Consider the following 17,855-nt stretch of genomic DNA (forward strand, 5'->3'; position numbering starts at 1 on the left):
ATTCATCATTTATTGATTGGAAAACAATCCTATATTTTGCTTCTTCCTGTCCTATCAAGTGGCCTTTGCTGAGTGTAATTTTTACTTTTTAGTGCTGTCTGCACCTGTGGCCTTTGGACCTACCGTTTATGACAGATGGGCCCGGCCGTGTTCACACCATTTAGTGGCTACTCTCCTCCTGCAGCACTGTGTGCTGCCATCACTGGCTCAGGCCCAGTGAGCATGTTTGCTGGTAAAGCTCTGAATCTATTGCTCAGCTTTTGCACTCAGCATAGCCCCCTATATCACACATCATTTTCTCTTCTTGTCAGATCACTGTCTCTCAACGTATAGTGCTCAGTTGGAAGGATGAAACATCCACCTCATATGTTGAAGTAGGACAAATGGTTGAAGTTCTCAGTAGCTGCTTTTAAAAAGGTTTAGACGTACCTTGTGCAGGAAGGGAACTTTGTGTCTTGAAAGAGTGATATGCTCGTAACCAGTGCACTTTGGACTTTCTTAGGGAGATTTACCTGCTGGCTTTATTGACTTTTCACCCTAACAGATGCTAACTCAGATTTTATATCAGCACAAAGTAAATGTTTGCCTAATAGAGATAATGAAGGGAGCTGTTTCATTTTGAAGTTGTGTGAATCTGGGGAAATAATCAACACCAGAGTCAGAACAATATCCTTCTTCTTTTTAACCTGACTTCTCTGAAGATATCTGGACTACTGTCTCCATTTTCTACCCCAGTTTCTTCTTCTTCTTCTTCTTCTTCTTCTTCTTCTTCTTCTTCTTCTTCTTCTTCTTCTTCTTCTTCTTCTTCTTTTCAGGGTCTATAAATAATTTTATTGAAATTGAACAAATAACACAACAGTCTTCCTATGCTGGGGACCACCCTCCCCAAACCATTTCCCACAGTCTAGAAGCCCGGAGCATCCACAAATAAGGATTTTTTTTTTTTAAAGCCATCTCTATATAGAAATCAGACTCTGCCCCAACATTATCATAGTCTAGACTATTTACAAACCTTCACATTTTAATTACCCTTTTTCTGTATTTTTCCCTTCTTCTGATCCTTACCAAGGAGCTCCAGTACTTTCCCTTAACTGACCCTGAAGAGGTGAAGATACTGTAGAAGGGGTGATGGGCTCCTCATAGCTACTGGGTGGTGGACAGCCCCTCCCCCGCAGCTGGGGATGGGTGGGACTGGTGCAAAGACGAGATTAGACAGAATATGTGGTGTGGGGCCAGTCCCCACAGGCACAGGCATCCACGGCCTGTCCTGACCCCGGCCGGCACCCTCTCAACTTGGGGGAGGGCAACTAGTTGAAATCAAGAGAGATCAGTCCAGCTCTGGGTGATAGGAGAAGCCTCCTACGCTGGTCCTCATCTTATTTAACGGCCAGCAAACTGTCCATCTTAGAGTGGGGACAAATGGCAGGTAGGCAGGAAGACTGGTCCTATCCCCAGTCTCTGTCCAATACAGGAGGAATGGAGGTAGCAAACGGCTGAAATGCTCTGACTAGGGGTATGGGAAGTGAGGGAAGGAAGTTCCCACTTGGGTACAGTCCCTAGAGCCCAGGGTTGGAAGAAGGCAGACTCTGCTTGTAAAGTGCTGTAGCTTCTAGGAGGGCTGGGCCCTAGGCAAGCTTGGAAGAAAGCAGGTCAGGCAAGGAACGAGGAACCAGGCATTCCTGACCAGCATATGCTCCGCCATGCTTCTTGCACAAGTGGCTGGGAAATGGGCCGGCGATTCTGCCATTAGCCCTCACCAGCCACCAGCCACTTATTGTTCAGACATAAACCAACACCAGTTAACAATGAGGGACTGCCCCTTTTACAACTGAAGGTTCTGGGCCAACAGAGTTTAGTTTATTCAGGGTTGTGGCACCAGCCTGGACTCCTGAATGGAAGCTACACCTTGAGCCTGGGAGTTTCTTGCTGGGGCAGTGGGTGCTTGTATCTGCCATGCCACAGGCTCACATTTCATAGAAGATCACAGGGAAATCCACGTGGATTCGGGGGGGGGGGGGCGGAATCCAGCTTCATGATGCCCTGAGGAATCAGATTCTTATGGACCCGCCTCAGCTTGGCTCGCTTCTGCCCATTCTTGGTGACGATTGTCTCCTCATAGAACTCGTGAGCCAGATACCCGTCTTCATCATAGAACATGGAGCCGTGGCGCGTGAATACGAAGTGGGGCACCTCTTAGGTTCGAGACCGCACCAAAGACTGCTCAGTGCCTGCTGCTTCGGGGCCGCCCCACCCCCACCCCCGTGGTGGAGGGAAAGGGCCAGAGGCCCGGAGCTTTGGAGCCACTGGCGCCCATGTCATCGCCACAGGCGCATGGCGGACCCAGCGGCCGCTCCACTCTCACAGTGCAGCGGGCATGACCATGCCCTACCCCAGCCTCCACTCACCCAGTTTCCTCCTCTTCTCTCTTTGTTCATTATATTAATTACTTTTCTATTGCTGTGATAAAACACCATACCAAGGCAATTTATAGAGGAAGGGTTTGTTTGGGCTTACAGTTCCAAAGGAATAAGAGTCCATCACCATCACAGGGGGGAAGTGTGGCAACAGGCAGGTGTGGTCCTTGGAGCAGCTGAGGGCTGAGAGCCCACATCTCAAACCACAGACAGGAAGCAGAGTAAGTGGACTTGAAGTAGTAAGAGTCTTCAGACTCTTAAAGCCTACCCCAGTGGTGCGCTTGTCTAGGAAGGCCATACCTTCGAAGCTTCTCCAAACAGCATCAACAATTGGAGACCAAGTGTTTAAATGCTGAACTGCACTGACTTTGATCATTCTTTCTCCTGGTTCACCAGCCGGATGCTTCTGGGGACCTCAGTATGGTCCCTTTCCTGAGCTTTCTTCTGTTCCCCTAGTCTAACTTAATCTCCCTTAGGTTCTCAGAAGAGTAACCTTTTGAGAGAGGCATTCTCACATGTGTGGTTTTTTTCTCTTGTATCCTAACATTTCTCTTCTGTGATACTCATGCCAACAGTCAGTTAAGCTATAATGCGCTATGCAGCAGCATCCTATGGACATTACAGGTTTCATCAATAACATTAAAAGAAACAGAAACCTTGTAAAATGCTAGTGTGCTTTTACATGTGGTGCATGTTTAAGATAGGAACTGAGCTGTGCCAGACATGGCACCTTACCTTGAAAACGTTTGGAATTCGCAGGAAGGTTGGGGCTAGTGCTCTCCTGTCACAGGTGGAAGAAGACCTCTGAAGTTATATGGCAAGAGTCTGTATCATCCATGGTGGGTAAGTCTTGTGATACATGGGAACTGGGAATGAGAGAGACTTCCAGATGGGCATGGGTACACGTTTGTGTTTCTGTTTGGCCAGGCAGAGCTAGGGAAACTTCACAGTGTTCCCAGCATTGCTCACACAGTATTGCACATAAACAAAACAAATTTGCCTTATGCCCCAGATGCTCAAGTTCTCTCTAGTGTTCCAATCATGTTAGAATAGAACCAGGTTTGCAGAATGTGTATTGCAGCAAAATGCACTGTATCTATAACAATTTTATTTGAATTGGTTCATCTGTCTCCCTCATAGGAATGTACCCTTCTACAAGGCAAATACTCTGTTTACCTTTTCACTGTCATAGTTCCTCCTGTGTCAGGCACAGGAGAGGGTCAGTGTGTGTTAAACTAGTTAAAAACAGCAAATTATTTTTGGTCATTGATCATGTTGCTTTCACTTAAAGCATTTAAAGGTACTTGTTCTAACAACCTAATATTTTTTTCTTATTTTCAGTTATTGAGAGAGGACATGTGGCTCAATAATTTTTTTCTTTTTAAAAATATTATGGATGGGCCAGTAATCCCAGTAATGGAGAGGCTGAGACAAGAGAACCACGACTTTTAGCCCAGCCTGGTCTAAATTAACAAAAAGTTAAAAGTAAGAATGAAAAAAAAAAAAGACCAAAAAGAAAAAATCATGTGGAATATATTAAACTGTGGAAGTATCTCTGCTGACACTGCTGGCAGAATGTCAGGGTGATGATTTGCCTGTGTCCTGGAAAGCACTCTGATGCTTCTTAGGTTTTATGTGACATGAGCACAAGAAAACATAGCATTCTGTGTATCCTTAAAAGTGGTGGCATAATGAGAATGATGAGAATGGAATTTACCTATTTTAAAGAAGCCATCTTCTCCATATAAGCACGGACTGGAAACACAGGACAGCAATCACAGAAGGGGACAAAGTGTGATAGGGAATCTTTTGGGGTATTAAAGATGGTAACTTTCAGTCTAGTTTGGCCCAAACGCTAGGGTTTTGCTTGGACAAAGCAAACTCATTGATACAACTGACAAGCTGCCATTGCAAAATCCTTCTACCTAAGCCAAGTTTCCATGGATGACATACATCATCTGAACTTTCAAAAACAAGAAGAATGGCGAAAAAATGCTAAAAATAACTTGACCAAGAAGTGTAAAACCTTTTACCCTATCTGCAGTCTGTTCAGTTTTAAAAGTCTAATTACTCTTAGTTTATAAACAGAAGAGAAAAATACAAAAAGAAAAATATAATAAAATGGGAAGGAGAAATAAAGGAAAAAGAAGAATTCATTTGTAAACCTAGTAAAAATCACTCATAGAATGGTCATAGAATGGTGGTGTCTGGCAGTTTTTCCACAACATTTTCAAGTTTACAGTACATATTTTTATTTCTAAACTCTTTGAGGGCTTGCCATCCAGCTCCCAAATAAATACAGAGATTTATTCTTATTTATGAATGCCCAGCCTTAGGTTGACCTGTTTCTAAGCAGTTTTTCTAACTAAATTATCCCATTTCTCTTTACTACATTTTGTCTTTGGGCTTTTCGTCTTTCTTTATTCTGTATATCTTCCCTTCCTTCTTACTCCATGGCTGTCTGTGTGGCTGGGTGCTAGCCCCTGGCATCCTTCTCTCCTCTTCCTTTTCTCATTCCTCACTCTGCCCTAGATTTCTCCTCCTATTTTTTCTCACTGCCCATCAGCCCCACCTATTTCTCTCTCCTGCCCAGCTATTAGCCATTCAGCTCTTTATTAGACCAATCAGATGTTCTAGGCAGGCAAAGTAGCACAATTACAGAGTTAAACAAATGCAATATAAAAGAATCCAACACATCTTTGCATCACTAAACAAATATTCCACAGCATAAATTAATGTAACACATCTTAAACTAATATTCCACAACAAAGGTGTCTACAGGTTTTTGTTTAGCAAGTACTAAACTAGTTTAGTGACTTTAGTTTTGCTAGTTGAGTGACTAAAACACTTGCCTCTCAGTTTGTTATTTTGTGGGTGTGGCTTTAAGGAATGGAAAAATGAGATAGTAAAAGAACATATTGCCATTTGGAGATGTGGGTGGTTCTGGATTTTTTAATTGTTCAGTTTTGTAGAGTGGTTTCTTCAACTGGCCTGTTTGATATAGTCCTAACAAAAATTCCATAAGGGGAATGATTTCAAGGCTCTGGTATTTTCAGCTTAATAAAATATTTCTCTAATTTGAAAATGCAAATCACCACCTTACTATAACAAGATAATCCCTGTAGCAGTAGCGCCCGCGTTACCGCTAACCGTTCACCATGTCTGAGCGAAGGGCTGCGGATTAAAAAATAGAGACGAGACAGCGAGTCATTCGTACGTTTGGATGTCGAATGCCGTTTATTGCAAGAGGGAAGAAACCTTAAATACAGGCTTACAACACAAATGGAGGATCCCCTGAGGGCAGAAGTTCGCTACCAATGATCTACATTCTAGACCAAAGTTCTGCATTCTTGCATGTAAGTTGTTTACACCAAATACAGGATGCACCTAAGTTGTTTACATCACAAGCAGGATGTAGGAACAAAGAACCTCCGGTAAGCTCTCCGATGATCCTAAGGTGAGAAGGACACCGGCAGGGAATCTGAATGGGAAGGACACCTGGTCAGCAAGCAAGGCTACAGCCACTCACAGTCGGGGGTCAGGGCCCATGGCGCCCACAGGTCCCCCCTTTTTATTAAATGAGCTTCTGACTTAGGTTGCGTGGGACCAGCAGACCACCTTACCCGTCATAGAGACACTTGCCCAGGCCACACAAGTGCTCTGTCTTAGGTTGGAGGCAGCGGCCCAAGCATTACCCGTCTCTGAATACTCATTATCATACAGACTCAACCATGTGAGCTGTAGAGTGACTGCCACCAAAGATCTCAAAGTGGCACTGGGCTTGCAATCTGTGCGACACAGAAAAGACCAGCAGAAGTCCTAACCCACCCATAGCCAGAGGGCTACAGGCAATTGAACCATTCCCTATTTAAACGAGCCTTACCGCAAATAGGAGTCCTGTAAGGTGGTATCCCGAGCAAATGGAACTTGAGTTTAAATAATTTATAACTTACAAAGCCAATTATAATGTATAAAAGTGGAAATAAATTTATCATGCCCAATAAGAAGAAAGATTAACTAACTGTGGTAGCTACTTTTGCTGCCAGGGTCTCCATTGTGCTAGCTGTAGTAACCAATTATGAAATAGCAATCCCAGAAACAATAGCAGCAGTGGCAACAGCGATGTCAGAGTCTCTTCTGGAGCGTGTGAGCATCATCTGTGTCTAGCTGCCACGGTCCACTGGCATGGACACGGCTCCAGGAACACGAACCACCAAGGCCCATTTTTCTTGATCCCAGCACTACTTAGGCTGGCAGGTCTGCAAGAGAACAACTGAGAAACATAAAGAAAACAGAAAACAAAAACAGCAAACAAGGAGCAGAACTAATGGCCTCAGTAATGGCTACATTCAGGCTCACAAATTTTGAGGTATCTTCAGAAAGGCTAGATGAATTTCAGGAGGCAAATAAATGTTGCACAGAGCCATTCCTGAAAAGTAGGTACTACACCAGCTTGAGGGGGGTTGCAAAATGTGAAAAGCTTAGCTGGCGTGCTACTGTTAGCAAATGAAGTTCATTGACCTTCAGAGTTATCCTTAATCTCCAAGGTGTGATACATTCTCAATGTTTTTTGAAAAAAGTTACCATACATTACCTTCTGAAGAATCCAACCACATGGCTACAGTTCCTAGGCTTACAATAATGTTTGCCAAGGCTGGCCATATTGGGCTCTCAATCCCCATTGGCATCAGAAGGGGAGAGTTTTTTACGAAGGCCCAATAGGTCTCTGCCATGTTGGGATTCAGCAGCAGCCACAGAGCGTACACAGCGTTCAGGAACCCACAGAGGAATTTCATTGTCCTGCGGAAAGACACAAACAGATCCCCGGGCCCACACCAACACTGGATCGGGTCCCCTCCAAGTGCCAGTAGAAAGATCTTTCCATCGCACCAGAGGATGATTTGCAACAGGAGCCCTCCAGTGCTTATCTGCAGCAGATACTCCAGCAGAATCCACCGATAAAAAATTTAAAATATATAAAACAAGGGAAAGAATAGAATGTGGAGAGGAGAGATGAGCCCCTAACTCCCCCCTTTTTACTTTAGCAATATAAGTTTTTAAGGTACGATGGCAGCGTTCTATTATAGCCTGCCCTTGAGGATTATAAGGAATACCAGTCTTATTAACAATAGAAAAATCTTGGCAGAATTTTGAAAATCCCGTACTACTGTAGGCAGGACCATTATCAGTCTTTATGCATTTTGGCACTCCCATGTAAGCAAAAGCATGAAGACAATGATTCTTTACATCCTTAACCTTTTCCCCTGAATGGACAGAAGCAAAAATTAGAGAAGAATATGTATCAATAGACACATGGACATGTTGTAATTTTCCAAAGGAAGGCACGTGTGTGACGTCCATCTGCCACACATGATTAGGTAAAAGTCCTCGAGGATTAACTCCCAAATGAGGAACAGGTAAAAATTCCACACAAATAGGGCATGATTTAACTATCTGGATGGCTTGTTCCCGTGTTATGCCTGTATGATAACGGAGAGATCCAACATTAAGATGATAACGCTGATGCAACTGAGCAGCCTTATCAAAGGCAGAACAGACTAATGTGACAGCCATACGAGTAATGGCGTCAGCCCTCTGATTACCTTCACTTAGAGGTCCAGGCAATTGAGTATGAGCTCTAATGTGGCCCACATAAAGGTTATGTGAGTGGGACCATATAAGTCCTTGCACTTGCAATAAGTATTCATGAATGGAAGAAATGGATGGTATGTAGGCTGCTGTTTCCAAAGGCATAATGGCATGTGCCATATATTGACTATCGGTATAAATATTTACACTCTCATCAGAAAACATCTGTAAAGCAAGCAACAGCGCCTGTACCTCTGCCACCTGGGCAGAAGTGCCCTGGACTTTTATTCTCTTTACTATGTTACCAGAAATCACCACAGCAAAACCACGTGAAGTGCCATCAGTAAATATCACACGGGCCTGAGGAATAGGAGTCATTTGTACTATCTTGGGAAATATAACAGGATGCAATTTAAAAAATTGACACACATCATTGGAGGGGTAGTGAGTATCAAACTGACCCTGCATGGAGCATGTCAATATGGCCCAATCATTATCATTAGCTTGCAACCATGCTACTTGAGACTGGGTGTATGGGGTCATCACAATATCTGGCTCCTTACCAAAAGTTTGAACACTGATCTTGATTCCCTTAAATATAATCTGAGCGACAGCCTGTGGATAAGGAGTGATGATTTTTGCTGGAGAAGCTGGGGAATGTACCCATAAAATAGGACCTGTTTGCCAAAACATTCCAGTAGGTGAATGAGTAAAACAAAATATCAAATACAATAAGGGAGAATTAAGATCTATATACTGTACGTGAGCCTGTTCCAGGGCCTCTTGCACACGTTGTAGGGCTACACGTCCTTCAGCTGTTAAATTACGGGGAGATGAAGGGTCAGGGTCGCCCTTTAAGACATCATACAAGGGGCGAAGCTGACCTGTTGGAATTTTTAAAGTGGGCCGAAGCCATTGAATATCTCCCAGAAAGGTTTGGAAATCATTAAGTGTGCGCAGCTGATCCATGCGCAGAGTAATCTTTTGTGGGCGTATGCCCGTGCGTAACAATTCATGACCTAAATAATGATAGGGAAAAGATACCTGTACCTTTTCTGGGGCTATCTGTAAATTAGCCAAGCTAAGAACCTCTTGTAAATAAGAAAAGGCATCAAAAACAAGTTTTTTATCTTTAGCAGCCATTAATATATCATCCATATAGTGAATTATATAAACACCTGGAAAAGCTTTTCGAACTGGAGCTAGGGCCAAAGACACATAAATTTGACATATAGTAGGGCTATTGGCCATTCCTTGAGGCAATACCACCCACTGATATCTCTGATAAGGTTCCTTAAGATTTTCTGAAGGAACACTGAAAGCAAAGCGAGGAGAGGACTGTCCTCGGGATGCAAAGGAATGGTGAAGAAACAATCCCTCAAGTCAACCATAATTAAGTGCCAATGCTTAGGAATTGCCACAGGGGCAGGCAAGCCAGGCTGTGTTGCTCCCATGAGAAGCATGGTTTTATATACAGCTCTAAGATCCTGTAACAGCCTCCATTTTCCTGATTTCTTTTTAATAACAAATATAGGTGAGTTCCAAGGTGAAGTGGAAGGAATGATATGTCCAGCATCTAACTGCTCCTTAACCAATGCATACGCAGCCTCCAATTTTTCCTTAGTAAGGGGCCACTGTTCCACCCATACAGGGTCATCAGTCTTCCAAGTGATTTTTATTGGTTGTATTATTGAAGGCTGCTGTGCAGTGACCTCTATGGAAAAGACCCTAATATTCTAGTATCGCCAGGACCCCTAGTGACACAGTTTTTGTCTGCCGCAGGGAGCGGGTCTCCTTGCAACATTTTCCCTAAGCCTTTGCCCTAACTCTTCAGCATCTATTGTATAGGCTGTGTAGTAACACTGTTCTCATACCATTTAACACATCCCATCCCCACAAGTTCACTGGAATGTGAGGTAGCACAAATGGTTGAAAAGTTCCTGTATGACCTTTCTCATCCTTTTAATTTAAAAGTAGCCTGTAATGTAATGGCGTCTGAGCTGTGCCAATACCTTGTAGGTTAGAGGTAGAATTTTTAAGGGGCCAATTGGGATCTCAGGATTCTTGTGAAATTATAGATATATCCAGCACCAGAATCCAATAATCTTCCAATCTCAATCCCACATAATTTTATTTTTAATTTAGGCTGTTTATCATTGATAACTGTTTGTCAAAACACCTTTTTCCCTGTACTTTCAAAGCCTCCAGTTCTATATATCGGCACCATTTTGAATTTAAAATATGAAAGCAATAATAATTGAGCAATTCTATCACCAGCTTTTGTTTCCGTGGTCCTTTTTTTTTTTTTATATATGTCAATTATAAAAGCATTAAACACAATCTCTATAGGATTTGAAAAGGTAAAACTTTAGGTAATACTTTTCAGTAGTATTTTATAAAATCTTAAAAAGAGGATTCTTTTATAGATTTTAAATAACACATTAATGCAAATAGCCAATTATTAACAATGTGGACCAAACAATTTACCTGTATTTTATTTACTGGAAAATTAATTTTGTAACCTCTTTATCAGTAAGAGATTATCATTTATGGGTTATCTTAGCAACATTATTTAATAGGCTAATAACCCAATTCATTCCAGGTGTCATATTTTTATAGAACTAAACCAAGAATTTCTAGAAAGCAACTTAAATTGCAGAGCCAAATTTTCAGTGATCAACAATGATCAACAATCAATGATCAACAGACAAGACCATACCTAATATATAGTTCAAAATTATGAATTTTGAAGGAACAACAACCATGAGGATCAAACATTCATCCAAACATTTATCAAGACAATCAAAAGAACAGAACATCCTTTATTCAAACAGCATTGACTTAGCATTCAATGTCCTGACTGAAACCATTTTTCACCAGAAGTTAGGCCCCGTTTAAACTTTTAGCGCTAGTCCCTTCCCAGGCTCAGCTCGCTGGCTCTGCCCAGTGCTCAGGCTCTATTGCCAGCACCTGCCTGGGCCGCACTCCATCACGGCTCTGCCTCCCACCAGCGTGTATCTGTCCGCCCGCTGCTTTGGGCTATCTTGTGCACGCCTTTGTCCGCCACAGCCTCTGGGCGCGCCCCGCACATATAAACTCATGTTTAAACTTCCTACTCCCATGAAGGGAATACCTAATAACGAGTTATTCCCACCATAAGGGAAAAACAGAAAAACATTTCCCACGAAGGGATCCTAAATATTGAATTATTCCCACTCTGAGGGAAAAATAAAAAACATTTGAACCAAAATTAAGCAAACAGACAGCAAAACTTTAAGCTCTGGGCTTGCTTGCTGTTCAGCCAGCAGCAGAGGCCTACCTGCTGATTCTTTGTAATTCAGATGCTGCCGCTCTGCATTGGCAGGGAGAAAAAACTCAAGAGTTTCCAGCTATCCTGAAAACTCTACAACTGGAAAAAGTCTTTACGTCCTCCATTACCACTGGGAAGAGGCTTTTCTCTTTCCTTCATCCTTTCTCTACAGGGCCCAAATCTTTAGGCCTAGTTTCAAAAATTTTTCCCCTTTTTACCGGGAAAATCCTTTTTTCTTGATTAAAATTTTTCCCCCATTTTTAACGGGAAATTTCCTTTCCTTCCCTCTTCTCTATTGGGAAGATTTCCTTTTTCATTTTATTTAAAATCTTTAGCTGTCTTGCCCTTTCTTAACTTTGGTGCCTTCCTGCTTCAACAGTCCAATTAACTGACTGTGAGCTACCTGCACCCATTTCAACATTTCAATCCACTCTTACCTTTAAAATGCCGGCCGGCCTTCCAAGAGTGTCCGTCAGCTGGTCCTTTCTTTCTCAGACCTCGGTAGGAACCTCCATCTGTAGCAGTAGCGCCCGCGTTACCGCTAACCGTTCACCATGTCTGAGCGAAGGGCTGCGGATTAAAAAATAGAGACAAGAGACAGCGAGTCATTCGTACGTTTGGATGTCGAATGCCGTTTATTGCAAGAGGGAAGAAACCTTAAATACAGGCTTACAACACAAATGGAGGATCCCCTGAGGGCAGAAGTTCGCTACCAATGATCTACATTCTAGACCCAAAGTTCTGCATTCTTGCATGTAAGTTGTTTACACCAAATACAGGATGCACCTAAGTTGTTTACATCACAAGCAGGATGTAGGAACAAAGAACCTCCGGTAAGCTCTCCGATGATCCTAAGGTGAGAAGGACACCAGCAGGGAATCTGAATGGGAAGGACACCTGGTCAGCAAGCAAGGCTACAGCCACTCACAGTCGGGGGTCAGGGCCCATGGTGCCCACAAATCCCTAACTACATTCTAAATATATACACAGGTAATCCTCACCCCTTATCAAGAAAACTTATCTTTGAAACAGTTGGAGATCATTACAGAAAACTATAACCAATCAAAATGCAGAGTTTGTAAGGCCCAGTCCCAATGGATACATCTGCAAATACTCTTGTACTTAAGGCTCAGGGAACCTTGCAGAAGATGGGGTAGAAAGGTTGTAAAAGTCAGAAATAAAGGAGTTTGCTGTTAGATTGTGTATCCTAGTAATGTCAAAAGCTCATAAAATCTCACCCACGTGACTGCCTAAATATGAGCTGAACGAGGACAATAGCAATAGTCATGTCAAAGTAAACAGAGAGAGCCTCAGAGGCCTCAGCTCTATACAAAGAACTAGTTGGGTGACTTTAGTTCTACTAGTTGGATAGATGAGGCAGCTGAAGAATGCCAAGAGTAGGAGAAATAGTGTTCTCTTGGGAAGAACACACTAATTGATTATCTACCTCCAAATGGTCATCCCTGAAAACATACATATAAGTAACATTATACAGACTGAGAAGGTTATATTTAGGAATATATCTGTATATACAAATATATATGCATGTAGTGACAGTCACTGACAAAAGAGGCTATGGATCTGAAAAAGAACAAGAAGGGGCATATAGAACAGTTTAGAGCAGGAAAGGAAAGGGGAGATAATGTGTTTAAATCTCAAAAATAAAAGAATAAATGAATGCCATATAATCATAAAGTTTAAGAGGAGATGGATTGAGTTGCATAAAACACTGAGTGAACCATTGCTTTATAAAATTATCTCATTTTAGCATTAGTTTTTCCATAAATCACCACAATTTCTCTCCCTTCTTAATTGTTCTCTATTACTTTCATTTCTAAAAGAATATTGTATTTTTCTGATTAGGAAAATGGTATAGCATCACTTAGAAAGTAGGAAAAAATATGAAGGTAAATTTATTTGTGCTACATCACAGAAAATGATAACATTTTGACATTTTGTTATATTTTTTAACTTTCTTTTTATTTATTCTTTGTGTCTTTCACATCATGCATCTTGGTTGCATTCATCTCCCCGTCCCTTCGTATCCACCCTCTGCCCTTGCAACCCCTCCTCTACAATAAAATAAAATTTAAGAGAAATAAAGAAAAAGAAAAAAAGGGGTGGGGCGAATCTTGTTATGGAAGCTGTAGTGTGACACAGTGAGCCAGGAAGTAAGCACTTTTGTCCACATATCTTTACTTGCAAGTGCTCATTGTTAAGAGTCATTGGTCTGGTTCAAGGCCTCTGGTTTCTGCTACACTGTTGGTGCTGGGATCCTCTTGGATGTTCTGATGTTGCCCTGAGATCCTACAGCTTTGGATCTGCAAGACTGGTCCCTTCATGTGCTCCTGCAGATCAGAGATGGGGTGGATGTTGAGGTGGGTCAATTCATAACCCTGGTTTTGGACCTGGGTATTTTCAGGGTTGGTCAGCCTGCTAGCTCTCCGGGTCTTCACCACGAGGGTGAACTCTCCAGCATCGCCTGTGCTAGTTTACCCCTTGCAGCAATGAGCAATGAGAGGGGCCAGTTCCCCTGCTTTTAAAAATGTCCTCAGGGTCAGCTATCCCACACCTGGGCCATCAGAGCCAGCTCTACTTTTGTTGCCCAGGGGAGATACAGCAGCCACTCTCCCACTCTTGTGACCTCAGGGTCACGTGGTAAGGCAGGGGAAAGCATCTCCCCACACCCCAAGCCACCATGTGGCAGAAAAGGGGAGGGGCCAGATCTTCCACGCTCACTTTCTTGAGGCCAGTTTACTGTACCCCTGTAAATAGGGTAAGCTCTGCTGTGCTTCCCAGGTGAGGTGTGGAGATCCATGTTCCTGACTGATGTAGGTGGTAAAGGGGAGGGTCAGCTCCCTCACCAGCGTCAGAGTCAGTAGGGCCGAGGGGAAAGGGCATCATCACCACAAGACAGACGAGGGAGGTGGTACTAACTATGCTCCTCTTATGCCCTCAGGGCTGGCTTACCCATGCCTCTGTCTACAGGGTCAACTATACTGTGCTGCCCAGGCGAGGAACAGGCCTGTTCTCCAGAGCTCTGTAGCTGGTGAGTGGTTAGGTCAGGTTCCCCACCTGCTACAGGTGGTGAGGGGCAAGGGAAGGAGGGCATCATGGTATATGAGAAGAGGGACAGGACCTGGTCTCCCATTCTCATGCCCTCAAGGCCAGCTCACCTCCGCCCCTGTGAACAGGGGCACTCTATTGTGCTGCCGAGGTGAGGTGTAGGAACTTCTCTCCTTAGTGCTTCAGCCAGGGATGGGCAGGACCAATTTTCCCTAGTGTTGCAGCCAGTGAGGTGTAGGGCCAACTCTGTACAGCCGTATCCTCTTGGCCTTTGGAGGTATCAGGAGCCACTGATAACAAATACTGTATCAGAGTCATGAACCCAGACATAGGCCCTGGCAGCGGCCCAGACCCAGACATCAACATGGCCCTGGAAAGCAATCAAGCCACTCGCCTTAGCCCACTCCTCACCTCTTTTATCTCTTCAGATATGCCTCTGTCCACAGGACTTGCACCATTCTGTCTCATATAACATCCCATACATTTGCTCTCCGTAATAGTATTCATTTGCTTGGCACCACAAGGTACTGGGTGGGCCTGTGTTTTCTCCTCAGAGCCCAGAGAGAACCACCCCAGGTCTGTGTGTGGGTCTCCTTGACCTGCTCAGACTGTCATGGCATTGGGCAGGACCATGCTTCCTTATCACAAAGATCATAATAGTGCCCAACCTCTAGATGCTGTTGCTGGAGTCCTCTCTTGGGTTGGGGCTAGAAACCTTGTGCTGGGTTTGGTTTGCATACATGGATTAGAAAATAGCTCCCTCCCTTTTTGAGTTCTCTGTTAAGTTAGATGAGAATATTTAGAGGGACAGGAGGATACATGGCAGAGCAAGCACTAGGTTCAAGCAACAGTTTCTTTAAACAGCCAGTCACATTGCGTTCATGCTTAATGCATGCTCCTGCTCACCTTCCTTTCTCTTCTTACAGTCCAGATCCCAGGCAGTTAGCCCCAATTAAAGGAATCAAAAGCAACCCTCTATAGGCATGAATAGAGGCAAACCTAAACCAGATAATATCTTACAGGTGTTTTAGTTGCCTGTCTTCTAGGTGACTCTAGAGTCTGTCAAGTTGACAGTTAATTCTAACCTTCACAGTGGTATATAGAATTGATTAAATAAAACAACTCATGTGAAAACAGCAGTCAATGTAAGGTATTTTTACTAGTAGTGTCCTGATTTTTCTCTTAAAATGAATAAGCTCACTGTAAATGTGGATGGTTTCATTCATATGTTAACTATACTCACTACATTTGCTAATGGTCTAATGTTGCTCACAGCGCTTAAGATCTGAAGTCATCTGTCTCATTGTGAGTGTTACAGCTCTGGAGGGAAAGGCATCCTGACTTGTTCAGAAGTCAGACTGTACCTGGAGCTGCAAAAGGACAGCTCTGGAGGGAAAGATATCCTGACTTGTCAGGAAGTCAGGCTATACCTGGAGCTGCAATAAGACAGCTCTGGAGGGAAAGGTGTCTTAACTTAATGGGAAGTCAGGCTATACCTGAAGCTGGAGTAGATGGGGGATGGTCTCCTTGCAGGATGCAGCAATCCTGCTCCTCTCCTAGAGAAAGCCCTAAAGCTGAGCTCTGCTCTGCACAGGGCTTCCCAGCAGAGCCCTGCTTTTCCTTCTCTCTGGCCCAAGATGTTACTTCTTCTTCACTCTGCTAAAAGATAAACCAGTACAGAAATGTAGCAATCTCCTCTGGCTCATGGAAAAAGTTACTTTTTTTCTGCTCTGTCCCTCTAAGGGAACATCTCAGCTAAGGTTTTTCTGTTCTGTGCTTGGCAAAAGAAGATCTTCACCTAAAACTTTTAAGAAAGACATTTACTTGGGAAGAAGGTGTCCAGGAGAGTGGCTGTCAGGGTGGGAAAGGACAGCCAACAACTGAACAGGTAGAGGGAGGGGCTTATATAGGGCTTCTTAGGGTTGGAGTTTCTCCAGGGAGAAAAATTTTCTGCTCAGGTATTGGTTAGTTTGAGCTCAGGGAATAGTTCGTTTCATTGGTCAGGGTCAGAGTTGGCTCTTGTTTCAGAGCCAGACTGTGTTTCTTTCACAGGGGCTTTTTAATTTTGGGGCTCTAATTTTGGGGCCAGGGCATATTTCCTTCACTGACTCTGGTTCCAGCGTCAAAGTGTGTTTCTTTGGCTCTACAGACAGGGTGTGTTTCTTAGGTTCTGGGTTCAGGGCTAAAGGTTTCTTTTACTGGTTCTGGTCTTAGGGCCTGGGTGGGTTTCTTTCACTAGCTCTGGTTTCAGACCCAAGGTGAGTTTCATGCATGATTTGCATTTTAAAGGGAGTTAGTGGTGCTGACTCACACACTGCATTTGCACCTAGGCACACAGCGAGTAAAGCAGAATGTAGGTAGACATGATAAAGAGTATAACCAGCCTGACAGGAATGACAACATTCTGTGTCTCTCAATACTATCAGACTATCAAACTAAGGAAACAATGGACCCCAAAGATATGGGAATTTCCCTGGAAATCTCATGCTGGGAGGACGAAAAGGCACCAGCTAGAGAGGAAACTTGGATCCCTGGAAGAGCTTTCATACTTTTGATAACTTGTCAGATGTGACTATACAGCCCAGACAAGGTTGAGTCAGTAGTGGTTAGGACCACACCTTGCTGGGAACTGCTTTAATGTCTTTATCCTTGACCTCTATTTAAACATTGGTCTCATTTTAGGACCCATAAAATTGTTTGGGGTGTTCTGTGGATCTTTTTGTCTTTCTCCCAATGTAGCCACACTGAATAAATATTTTTAAACTTTCTACTTTTTTTTTCAAAGAGAGTAATATTTTTATTTCAGTAAGATTTTGTGGTTTACAAAACACATTGGCATCATCTGTTTATAATCTGAAGAAAGTTCTGTTATCTATCTTCAGTGGAAAGTGGAAGGAGTTTCTTCTTGTTAACATTATTTGAAGATATCTTCCTTCCAAAGTACCAGCTTCCTCAATGTTCCCTATAGTTGACAAGCTTTCTGATTCCCTAAAGAGAATGCTGAGCCATTTTTTTTCTGTAGAAACTTACAATCTTATCTGTCTGTCTGTCTATCTATTTGTTTTATTTTTGTTTTTTAAACATAATTACTTTATTGTTCCTTGGGAATTTTACATCATACACCCCAATTCTGCTCACCTCCCAGTCTCCCCATATCCTCCTCTCACCTCTGCAGCACCCCATGAAAGAAAATTAAAAAAAAAACAAAAACAAAACAAAACCTTGCAAGCAAGCAAGCAAACAAACACAAAACAAAGCCCCCCCCCCCAAAAAAAAAAAATCCTCTTCACTTCTCTATCTTTCCAGCCTCTCCAGTACCTCTTCATTTGTCCTGGTGGTATTGGGAGCTGTGTGTCACACAGTATACCATTTCATTCAATCAGCTTTATTAGCAAATGTTCATTACAATGAGTCATTGGTCTGGTTCAAGGCCTCTGGTTTCTGGAACACCATCATCATTGGATCCTTGCCTAAAC

The 17,855-nt window shown here is 43.1% G+C and overlaps 1 long non-coding RNA gene and 1 pseudogene across 1 annotated transcript in view; one reads left to right on the forward strand and one right to left on the reverse strand.

Moving 5' to 3' along the window:
• The window catches only part of LOC143271818 (uncharacterized), a 220,639-nt gene that overhangs the window by 34,122 nt on the left and 168,662 nt on the right, over positions 1-17,855 (forward strand). The window lies entirely within an intron of this gene.
• On the reverse strand, positions 1,443-2,314 carry LOC102915116 (tumor suppressor candidate 2 pseudogene; annotated as a pseudogene).

The sequence above is a fragment of the Peromyscus maniculatus genome, chromosome 2 (genome assembly GCF_049852395.1).
Source record: "Peromyscus maniculatus bairdii isolate BWxNUB_F1_BW_parent chromosome 2, HU_Pman_BW_mat_3.1, whole genome shotgun sequence".
NCBI classification, from domain to species: domain Eukaryota; kingdom Metazoa; phylum Chordata; class Mammalia; order Rodentia; family Cricetidae; genus Peromyscus; species Peromyscus maniculatus.